At 47.2% G+C, this 12,452-nt stretch overlaps 1 protein-coding gene across 8 annotated transcripts in view; it reads right to left on the bottom strand.

The window, feature by feature from the left end:
• Nucleotides 1-12,452, bottom strand: part of LOC118505862 — a 71,495-nt gene that overhangs the window by 40,459 nt on the left and 18,584 nt on the right. The gene's annotated exons all lie outside the window — the stretch shown is intronic.

Here is a 12,452-nt window from a genome sequence, read left to right as displayed (position 1 = left end):
AAATTCAATTAATCGAACATTGGGGACTGGACGCAGTGCTGCTCGCTTGGTATCGCAAAACAGGGCCAAACATTTATGGACGTTGCATATGAGCTGCGCGCACCGCCACCGAACGTACCGCCACCGATTTGAAGGTTAGCAAGCGAAAGGGAATGGTAGGGCGGCACGAGCGTGCAAAAGACGCTGTGTGTCCTTGTGAATGTTGACACGTTTGGTCGCAGATTTTGCAGACCGAATGTTGCAAGACTGACAGAGAGTGTGTGAGAGAGAGAGAGAGAGAGAGAGAGAGCGGGAGACCGATAAAAACACTCATCACACGGGAAGAAATAAAATTTTCGTGGTAATTAACCGTACGACAATTTCAGGTAAATTGCTGCCGTTCTTCAAAGTGTGGGTGAACCAGCGAAGGTGATTGTCGCCGCTATTGACTAAGGTTTCTACTGTTTTATAGGTGTCACAGTGGCAAAAGACACGTTTTGTAACCCAGCCATAAACGACACCAGGAATGAGGTGTTATCGAACAAGCGAAGGGTGCCTTCTTTCTGTGGTTAAATATCCCATAGAGGAGATGTCGCCGACCCTGGTGAACCTGCCCCAAAGGGTGACATCGCAGGTCAGACCGGACAGCTCGGCAGATTTCATAAGACAAATTTTTCCTCAATGAACTCACTCAAGTTTGAGCCTCTAGATCTTCACACCAGCGCACCGAGACATTCCCGCAAAACTTCGTCCGGAAGAGTCTCGAAGGTCACGAATGAGCTAATGGGAGGGGGGGGGGGGGAGGTGAGCACGGTGTCTTAAGCAAGATAAAGAACGTTTCAATCGCATCCGCATCCGTCCGTTGCCATAACATACTGTTGAAAGGGGAGGAAGGGGAGCGAAGAATGGTCAGCCGAGGGCTTCGACATCTTCGACGATTGACGGACGAACTTTTTCGCGCCTCAGCGACCAGAGCTGAACCACGGAGAAGGATAGGTGCGTTCCCTTCCGTGGCCTTTTTGTTGACTAAACTTATTAACGTCTTATAAAGGAAAAAGCTCTCTCTCTCTCTCTCTCGTACTTTCTTGCTCTTTCTCCAGATAAAGAAAAAACAAGCGGTGCATTTGTGACGAAATCACCATCCAACGCCATGGTCTAGCACCGTAGCCGGTGAGCAATTACAGCGATAATTATCGAGCAATTTGCACAAATTATGAGCCGCGTTGTGTAGATGAGGAGGATAAAAAGGGGGGAGAGGGAAAGGGTTGTACAAATGCAACTGCAGCAAAGAAGATTTTGCCACGAAGTAGCTACTGCTGGTGTGTGTTTGACCAGCTGGTTGTGTTGATTTTGCAACCGATGTGTGAAACAACCAACTACTGCCAAGTGCGTGCGCGTGTGACAAATCAGACGCACTGTTAAGCGATCCCGAAGTTGATGTTAATTAGTACGGTAAGTTTTCATCACACGGGAGAGCAATTTGTACTGCTAATCGCGTTTTCGGGGTTTGAATTTCTTTTGGTGTTGTAGCCAATTCGTGTTGCTCTAGTTTGATAAAAGAAATATTTTATTATAGTAACCCTGAGTTTAATCGTGGTGGACGCTACACGTGGGATTAGTTTGGCCGTTTCAAAAGGAAGGTTTAAATCGGATACCCTTGAGGAGAAACTAAGTACTGCTTCGGAACCGTTCCCAAAATAGCTTTAGATTGATTTTATTCACAAACGATTTCAACGCTAGCGTAAGCTACGAACCCGGCCCGCATTTTTTTGACATTTAATATTTTATTTAAAAAAGAAACACTGATTTTGCTATGACTTTTCCACATGAAACTGTAGCAATACACGACGTTCTTACGTGGCAGTATATCGAGCACTTTGCACTGCGGTGCATGCACCTGCGGTGGTTAGCTTGCGCCAGCCAGTAACAGTTCCGCACTGGTTGTCCGGGCCCCGGGTGTTACGTTACCGACAGGAAGGCTCGCTGGCTGGCTGGCTGGCTGGCTGGCGTAAGGTAACCGGCGGCGAGAGCACCCCCGAAGCGCCACCAATCATTCACAGCCAATTTTGTAGGCAAAACAATCCACGCTCTCGCGTGGCTGTGTGTCGATAAGACTTGGCACACAGACACGCGCGCGCTTTCGCTTATCTGAAGTGGCACATTTTGCTATGGTTTAGTTTTGTTTTGTCCACAACCGCACAATGCACACTTGACATCGTAAACAAAGCAGCAAAAATAGAAACACCACACTATAGAAAACAGTGCACAACAAAAAAGCAGCAAAAACTAGCCAAACCGAACGATTAATGCTTATATAACATACACACACACACCGAATCGAACCTGCAGTTCCCCCTCCCCCGTCACCCATCGTGTCCTCTTCTCCCGTGGTCGTGGTGGTGTATTTTGCGACCCGCGCAATGTGAAAATAATGTGCCGCAGTGATAGTGTTGTCTAACGATTTTTAAAACCACACATTCCGGCACGTTCACACAAATGCAGGCCCGCCGGTGCATTTTTATACTCTTCACCTCTGATTGCCTTCCCTCGGCCCCTCCCTCCAGGGTTGTGACGCAAACCTTTTACTGCCCGGGCTGTAGGGGCTGCAGGCGAAATAAATTGCCAGTCGCGGGGTTGGGTTTTGGTCGGGGGCCACTAACTAGCGCACCGCAGGCAGATCGGCGAAATTGTCACGTTGTGGCAATGCCGGGCAAGGGAGTGAGTGGGTGGGGAAAGGGGGGAAGAGAAAGAGGGGGGGAGATGAAGCTGATTATCGAACCTATAATCTCGTTCACTAGCCTCTAGCGAGGCGCACTGTAGCTCGATCAGATGGCGCCTGAACGATGGGGAAGAGGGAATGGGGGGGGGGGGATGCAGGTGGATGGACTGTGGCGGAGAGGTGGAGGAGGGGGAAAGCAAGAAAGGTTGGTCGGTTGATTATAGGGATGCCACAGCAGCGCAAAGTTTTGCGCCCGACTCACGGAAGTCGGTACCGGTTGCACACTGAACCAATGCACTGCCGGTGAGGGTCAAAGTAAGACATTTTTGAACTAAGCCTCTTGACAGAGTGATGTGTCAATTAGATGCTGAATATTACAGAGCATTCATCCAGAACATTGTGATATTATTATGTCAAGTTGAGACCTATGCTCACATGATGTGTCGTACTGTAGTGTCAAGTAGATTTTTGAAGATGATTCCTTCCCGTCAGGTATGCGCTAGAGGGTAATTGCGCGGAGCTACTAATTTGTTAAGGGTAAACCAAGCTCAGGGAGGCCAGGATCGGCAGCCCAAGTCAATTTTTGTGCCGAAATATTAATTTTGAAACGCGGTTTCTCCTCTTATAGGGAATATAGAAATTTTTTATTATATTACTAGATACAATTTTCTAGCGAAAAAAAACCGTATTCCTAACAATACCAATTTTTTATTCATTAAGGTCGGCTTTGCCCTATTGGCATTTAAGAACAATATACCAGCAATAAAAAGAAAACATCGTTTGTAAGATATATTCAAATGACCATATTAAATCGTCAAAATCGCCCACCGTGCCTAATGCAACGAATTAAGCAAAAAATAATCAGAACCCAGCGCTAAGAGTTGTGCACTGCCCCACCATGCGTCTCCGCGATGACAATGGGTGGCGATAGATCGGTGCAAAAATTGGTCGTCTAATGGAAGGATAATTCAATCCCAATGTGCCCGCTTCCCGTGCGACACACCTTTGCGCATTTTTTGGGCCTGGCCACTAAGACCGCCTGTCAGTCGCTGTCAGCCGAACGCACGATAGCTAGCTGATGGCTCAGGCTCAGTTGACGGTGACGAAATTCACACCCGAAAATAGCAATCGCCCGAGAAAACATTCGCCGTACATGAATAATGCATGCCCATTAGTCACCGTGCTCCACACAGGTTTTCGTTTGGTTATTATTTCTTTCCGCAATAATAGACAGCTCCGTGGCATCTATGCGGCGGCCCCACGGGACGTAAGTTTCCGTGGTAAATACTTGCGTCGAGGGAAAAATAGGAAAGCTTGTCAGTACTACGTGGGCACGTGATTACCTTTGTGTGATCTATTGCACCATGTGCTATAAGCTTCCGTCAATCGCATCAACTCTCCTACTCGCCGCCCCCAAAAATAGCGTGCGAATAGGGGAGGCAGATCGAGCGTGCCTGTTATTATAAAATATCTAACCAGCGTAGTGAAAATATGGAAAACCCGCCTCGCAAGAACGTCCTGCGGCCGGGAAACATCAGAGCGTGGGAGATTTTTAAGCGCTTCTTCCAAGCGTCCGGCCGTTGATGGCGGTGACGTGATAATCAGTGTTAGTGCAAATTTTACTACTGTCCCGTCAAACCAATTGGCGAGTAGTTAGCTCCGGTAATTTAGCAATTGATTTTACGACCAATAAATTTCTCACTGTCAGATCTGTGGTGGAATTTTCGCCGTGCGCTCACGGTACACGCAAACAAAAAGAAACACGGTTCCCATTTCGGCTCATTTGCGTTAATTAGACCACCCGTGGCACGGTTGACGGGACCGGGGGCTCATGGAAAGTGGGAGCCAATAGCCTGGAGCAGCCGAAAGTGCAGCAAGCGCACAGGAGCAATTTTATAGCAAAGCTGGGGACGTGCGCGTACACACCCGGCACTGTCACGTTTGGGAGCACGTAAAGTTTTGATTTATTGTTCCCGCCTTGAGCAGCAAGATGGTGGCGCAAACTGTGCGCAAAACCCCCGGTGCCGGTATTTGTTTTCGATGAGGATTGTGGATTTTCAAGCTGGAAGTGACGGTTACACGGATGCGCATGTTTTGGTTTATATTGGATCGATTTAGAAATTTCAATATTGATTTTTTTTCCGTTTGGTTGATTTATCGTTTCCAATATTTCGATGCTTTTCGAAAGTTGATTTTTGGGAGATGAGTAGGATGGACTTGCTACTGGGAAAATAAAATCAAAGAAGCTATAAATGGCAGCACAAGATCGCTTGAGATTTTTGAGCTAAATAGCCGAGAGTAGACTCTTGAGTAAAGTTAGACTAGAACTAAACCAAATTTAAAAAAAAAATGCCAATAATCGTAAGCCAGAGCTTTCTGAGGATTTGATGCCTAACAAGTCGCATACAAAAAAGAGTAAAACCTAGAGTAAAGTACTTAAAATTTTATAGCAAGTCTCTTAACAAGAGCTAAACTTCAATTGAATGGCTAAAACAAAGCTTAAAGTGTTAACAATAAGACCAGACCAGGTTATCCTGCAGAGCTGAAGTGTAATAAGAACGCAACAATAAATTCAGATACCTTATGATCAATTATTCCACTTTCCCTTTCCGATCTTACTCATTGATGACAGCTATAAAACTTTCACGCTGCATGAAGGGTTCTGACAACTAGATGGCGTTCCTTTTCCCCTTCTAGCGACTGGTTTTTATAGCATTGCCTTCCCATGACCATGACCTAGACGATGCCGAAGATATACTGGATGTCGGCAGTGATGCAATCCACGCCAGCTCCGGCAATGAAACGTTTCCCTTTTTTAATGGCAGCACAGTTAACACACAGTGCTTAACATCACTCAATACCGGTCTCAGCCGTGTTGAGTTATTGTAATGATGCGCTGTGCTACACTTGCAGCCGTAAAGTCGTCAAACCGTCGTCCCCGTTGGGCAGTGTGGTCCTGCTCGGTTCAGTGAGGATTCTTAGCTCACCAGCAGCATTGAAACATCTGCTAACATTAAATGAACGGCAGGAAGCTAAAATATAAATTGCATAATTTTACGGCAAGACCATTTTCCAGCTATTATGACTACTGGTATTTGTGTGTGTGTGTGTGTGTTTTGCTTATCCGTCTACTGAAGGACATCGATTTTGCATCTAGCGTCTAGCACTTAGGCGCAACGGTGGAACTCTGGCCCGCACCGAAATGCATCCAGTCGATGCCGTTGTAATGGTCGTAAAATTAGCTGCTAGCCCCCCAGTCCAGTGCACAAAGTGCAGTTTGACGCAGTTTTTGTGTGCCAGTGCAGCCGTTTCGATTGCTTACTAATGGGTTGCACGCGCACGAGCACCCCCTTCGAACAGCACTTCTTCCCATTTTTCCGCAACACCACTCCGCGCCCGGTAGTTGTGGGTTGCACGGTACCGGCAAGTCCGGCACTAAAAATGATAATAAAACCGGCCGGCGTTTTCTGTGCAATAAAAATGCACTCCGCCCCGCCATCCGGGAAAAAAAAACAACGCAAAAAACGATGGACTGTACAAACAAAAGACACCCCCGGGCCGGACTGCCATCGGTGAGGGGAGCGACGGTCGGCGCTACCTACCCTACCGGTATAGCTAGAAACTAATGAGATCATCTTCCCGCTCAATCAGCACATCTTGTCAAGGCAGGTTTCGGCCGGTGCCCGAATTGCAACCTCACCATAAACTCCTGGTGTGTGTGTGTTGGAAAGATATTAACTGCTGGCGTTGCATTTTACGCTCCGGGGGGCGAAAGTCGTAAATTCTCCGCGCAGCTAGATTTTTCGGACGACCCGTTCGGGCCGGGTGATGTTTCAGCTTTTCGGAACTTAAGCTGTGTTCTTGTGTGTTTGCTGTTTTTTAAAAGACCACTTTTCACCATCCGCTTCGCTACGCAAGCGGTGCACCCTGCGCTCTCTCTCTCTCCCTCTGAGGGCGTTTTTTTGTTTTAAATAACACGTTTCGAAATTTTGCGACTTCCACTGGTGAGTCGTAAAACATTTTTTACACACTTCTGCTAGAGCTCGCTCGTTTGGACCAAAAGTGCACACACCAGTCTATTGCAGGCGGGTAAGATAGGAATTGGGGGCAGAACAAGTGGCGACAGGTGATGGAGAGGGTTGAAGGGAGTCTGGGTTTTTATGGTAGGAAAATTTTAATCGAACGCCGTACGATCCTTTTGCTGGGTGTGACAAATTGGCAATATCCCGATTGGAAGGATAAGTAGTTGGGGGGGAAGGGAGGAGGAGGAGGTGGAGGAGGAGCTTGAAATAGGTGAATTTATTTGCTACGTCACACTGCAACACGTACCCATAGCCGGGAGAACGCAATGGTTTTGTTGTTGCAGTTTTGCGGCTTTGGAGATTGGCCTTGGAGTACATCCAAACCACATCAAACCCCAAGCAGCAGCAGCAGCAGCGGCAGCAGCAGTGGCGATACAACAATAATGGTAAAAAGGGTGGTGACAGCGGCAGACACTATTCGAAGGGGGATGGCGAATAACGCGGTCCCAACGTCGAGAGACTGGTGGAACGAATAAATAAACAAATGTCGTCTCACTTTTCGTTGGGCGCACGGAGATGCGGTCCCGTGGAAAGCGGCGGGAGCTAATGGCAAAGGGAGGTTATCCTAACTGCCGACACCCGGTATCGATAGAACGTTTCCGTGTGAATCGATATCCGGATGCTTTTGCTCGTCTATCTGGGCACGTGAGGGGCCATTTCATCCATCTACCTGGCAGATAGGAAGATGTTTGGAAGTTATACTTAATTTTACCAAACTTCAGAGGTTTTTGCTATAAAGCTATTAAAGTGCTTTCAGCTTACCAGGCCCAAAACTTTCATTTCGGATGAAATCTTTCACTGCTCTACATTTCACTCGTTTTTGAAGTTTGCCGCCTGGGTGTGAGGTGTGGCCAGCACCTACAACATCTGGCACAGCATCGCTAGAATTCAAGCACATGGCTAGCGAACCATGGTGCGGGTAAGAGTGCCGTTGTAGTCTGAAGCTCTAGTTTTGAATTATGTCTTACGTGGATGTGAAATATTTCATTGCCGCAAGAGTGACACACAAGCTGTCAAACGAATTCTGATGCTGATGGAACGATGTAACACCGGACCACCGGTTAAGTGAAAGTTGGCTGCCCGGCTCAAAAGTGCTTTGAAAGTCAAAAGTACAACAAAGCGCAAACTCGAGGCCGGGGTTTGATGGAGACATTAAGCGCTTTAGGTTGAAAAAAGTTCTTAACGGTGTACTTGCTCAGTAGTTTATCGGGCATTACAGTTGAAAGGTGAAAATCTTACTAGAGTACAAGTTATAGCATCGTAAAGCTATAATTATTTCATTTTTATGGCACAACTTAACGACTAAGTCAAGGTCATCACGCGCTATGCAATAACACTTTGGCGCGTACACAATCGTCAGGAAGTTCTGGGTGAATGGAAATTAACTACTTTAAGCTACTTTTCTTGAGCTTGATCTTCACACTGGAAATTGAAGAGGCCGTCACAACATGCATTTAGTCACAATCGTTATCTTCGGAGTAAACGAATAAAGTTGAAGAAATGAGTTTGATGTTTCATATCCGCTACATTGGATGATATTTGATTTTTGATTATGATAGACCAAACAGTCTTATCTCAAGTACTGTTGACTAGTTATGATTGTAGAGATTACGCTATTCGCGTGACATTTTTTTTGTCCATCTTTGACATTCTAAAGAGTAAACAAAATAATCCATCGAAGCCACGACAATATAAGCAGTACCCTCCATATGACTCAGTTTTGATCTCATCCAACGCAGTGCTGAAACTAATCCTGGGCCCTTATGGAAGATTAAATGAAATCCCGGAAACAATTTTCTAGCCGGAAGTAGGAATAAGGATGCATTGCCTGAAGTTACTGATATGACCTGGTACTTCTGGAATCTATCTAGCCTAGTCTAGTCGTCTAGACTTCACCTGAAGCTGCTATAATTTTGATAATGCGTCTACTTTGAACAAGCTTTAAGTCAACACTCTTATTAATCAGGGTCATGACAGAGTCGAGGTTTTATCAGTCGAGGTTTAAAGACTCAAATTACGATTTAGAAGTAAGGAGGTTGCCCATATTTTGATATAGCTACACCTATTATAATTACCAAACATAGAAGCCCCAAAGAAACTGGATATCAAGTTAGGTCTAATGTCTTGTCTGTGAATGGAAAAATCCTAACGTACCGACAACTTTAAACGGTCCTGCATGCACGGTGTTGATGTTTTCCTGAAGCTCACCGCATCCCAGAAAAACAATCGTAATGCGCTTGTGTTAACTGTCGGCAATAATGATCTAGTTTTGTAGCATTCCGGTTGCGCAGCGGTCGTTGGCTTTGCGGTGTAGGAATTTTATGCAATTTTCGCTCGCATGCCGCTACCGTTGGTTCGCTCATGCTAGGCGGCGGGATTGTTACAAACATCCCCCACCCTCTCCCATTCCGGAACCCCCACACAGTCCCCCACCGACTCCCCGGTGTAAACAGGAACACAAGGAACTGCCACGCTGGACACCAGAGGCTTTCTCCCGGCTCGCTCCGCACATCATCGTTCTTCGATCACATATGCGACGTGAAATGGTAAAAATAAAAGAGCGCGGCAAAGGCTGGATATTTATAGCAGCCGGCGGAACAACGGCTGGGGCAGGAGAGCGGTGCCGCCAGTGTGGATCAAACACCCGCGAACCGGGCCTATAAGGGGCAGGTTCAGCAGGTTTGGCTCATCACGCTTAGTCCGGCTCGGGACTATTGTAATTCCTGCACCCATGCAACCCGTCGGCCCCCTACAACTCACCAGCCCCACGAAAAACCCTGCACATGTGGACGTACGCTCGCAATTTAGTTGCCAAAAAAAGATAAAATCGGATACGGCGGAAGAACCAGGAAGACCAGGGACTGTTGTTTCAGTTGTAGATATATATTTTCCGTAACGAGCGCACAAAAAAAAACCACGAAACCCCGAACGCAAACTCGGCCCGGCAAACTATAATGCCTCCCCATTTCGCCTGGTATGGGGTAAGTTTTTCGCCTACGCAAACTTCATGAAGAAAACTTCCTGACCCGCGTTTCCGCGCCCGGACAGGTTCGTGTGGATCGGTTTGTGGTTTTGCTGCTGGCAGGTGTAATGCCGAAATACGAGCAACAGCGTCAGTATCTATCTCTGTGTTGTTCTTCTGCTTTGCTTGGCTTACAGGGGTTTCCTACGGTTTAATTGACAAGCTTATCGAGATACTGATGCGCTTCGATAAGATTGAGCGGATTGAAACGTAACATATTAATCACTGGCTAGGAGAGTCAATTACAGCTGCTCGCGTATAAATTGGGACGTTGTAAAATTTGACCGATGGGTCCCGAGCATATTGATGATGCGATCTTATTGATGATGTCTCGGGTGGATAGTGCTCAGAATGATACTAATTCTCACCAACTTTAATTTAATACGAATGTTCTCAGATATACTTCAAGAAGCTCCAAATATTGAGAAGAAGCTCCAAGAAGCTCCTCTACTCCACTCAATATACCTCCGCTCAATTATTTAAAATCGATATATTCTTTATTGACCGAGTGTCTGTCGTGGAAGACCTGAGAGTATAGTTTGATGGAGAACCCCTTCAATCATATCAACTTCCAGGACAGCAGGATTCTCTTAACTCACGTCCTCAGGAAAGGTCCTCTTTTGTTTACTAGCCAGGTCCTGGAGTCTTGCTCGACGATTTTGTCGCGCACGGTCAGGATTAACATTGACCCTATCGAAGGCATCGAGATGTCTTTTAGCTACATGTAAAACTCGCGAATCTATCGCACAATACTTCTTCATTGCTTCTCTCCTGATCCTGATTCAACCCGTCACACTGGTTGAAAGATTTCCAGAGATTCGTGCCTACCGGTCATTTAATTCCCCTCCCCCTTTTCGATTATAGCCTATCCTTATCAACTTACGTTTCTATCAACTCTCTAGACCTAGACCTTGACGCCTAGATCCCGACACCCTAATATTGTGCAAAATTTTAAATTTAAAATAGATAACTGTTTTCAGGCCTGTTACATCCTCCCCCAAAAACCCTGCATTTCGTTTGTTTGCATCTATCGGCCGCACGGTTTATTTCCAATCGGCCCAAACCGGAGCGGGGGGGGTTTTTCACTCGCCCTGCTTGTGTGTGGGCATCGTATCGCCGGGGTTGAAAAATTCTTTTTCCATGAGCCGCTCGATGCCCCCCCTCCCCCCCATGAAAACCCTGTCAGGGTGGACAACATACACACGCGCTCGCGCCAGGTAGGATAAAAATAGCCAACAAAGGTGCATAAAGGCGTGATGTATTAAACGGTTAAAAATACCGTGTTGCGATGGGTGTCCACCGTGTCGTCCACTGTGGATCCGATGATGACGGATGGGGGAAGAAAAAAAATTGTTGCAAAACGGTAGTTGCAGCAATTGGAAAGAAAGCACGGCCCTATCCAGATTGGTGGAAAGTTGGATGGGAGGATTATTTTACGCGGAATCGACTTTAAACTTTGACAGCTGTCAATAGTAAAGAATAAGTCCTTAGTTCTGAATATCTGTGGACAATTTGGACGTCCGTAATCAAATCACAAGACGTTAACGACTAGCTTTGCGCACTATTTAAATGTAAATTGTGTATAAAGCACACCCAAAGAGCTCCACCATTTCTCTACAATCCGGTGCGCCAACGCACACGCATGTGATGTTTTTGCCTTTATTTTCACTCGCTTTGATGCTGCCAGTTTGCACCTTCCGAAATGTCCGATCCGCACGTTCGCCGCTTTCCTTGGGCCGATCGTGCGGCCTTCACAGTTGGCCGGAATGAAATATCCAAAATTAGTTGCCGCATCATCTCGTCTCGGCCGGCGACATGCGGTGACCGTCAGTCCGCGAAAAGCAACTAGGTCCCCGGCATCGCTTCACCGTTCCCACACCGGGTGGTTTCAGGCCCCACACCGGGATCGGATCGGCTGTCTGTTTCAATGTTACGCGATGGCGGGTCGGTCGCGGCTTACCATCAGGGCGCGGGAGGAGAAAAGTGACGCCGCTGGCGACCGGACAACACACATAATCAGTCCGGTTCGATAAACAGTGCGTGCCGCTATCACCCGTGTGTGTGTGTGTGTGCCGAAAAACAACGACCGAGCCGTTATGTCCAGTGTATGTCCTCCGATACACGCGGTACAGTCGTACGATGCATCATACCGCCTGACTGGCGGTGACGAAAACGACGACGAAGGTGGCGCAACGTTCGAAGATTTTCTCCTCTTTCTATTCGCCCACGCATTTTTCGCCACGGTTGGCACGGGGCAGACCACTACGGCAAATGAAGCGCGACATAACATCAGTTGGCTTGGGGTGCCGCTCGGGCGAAGAGTGGAGGACCCCGGCGCACGGTACGGTATATGCTGCCTAACGGTCCGTGACGCGACGTGCGTCGACCGTTTCACTGCTTATGACTCATTAGCATCCGCTGCAGACATTGCTAAACAAAAAACCCCATGTCCACCCCGCTCGCGATCATTCATTGTGTGTGTATGGGGAGAGTGCGAGTGCTTTGTGCGGTTTAAGAATGAACGCACTCGGAGTCCACCGTTCATACCCTTGGTTCCTTGGTCAGTCAGCGATTCTTCCGAGCGTCCGAAGGGTGCCACGGGACATTCAACCGGGATAGTTTACAGCACACACCTGCTACTGACTACTGC

Source organism: Anopheles stephensi, chromosome X (assembly GCF_013141755.1).
Source record: "Anopheles stephensi strain Indian chromosome X, UCI_ANSTEP_V1.0, whole genome shotgun sequence".
NCBI lineage: Eukaryota > Metazoa > Arthropoda > Insecta > Diptera > Culicidae > Anopheles > Anopheles stephensi.
Note: the sequence above shows the minus strand (reverse complement) of the source record. Positions and strands in the feature narration are given on the sequence as shown.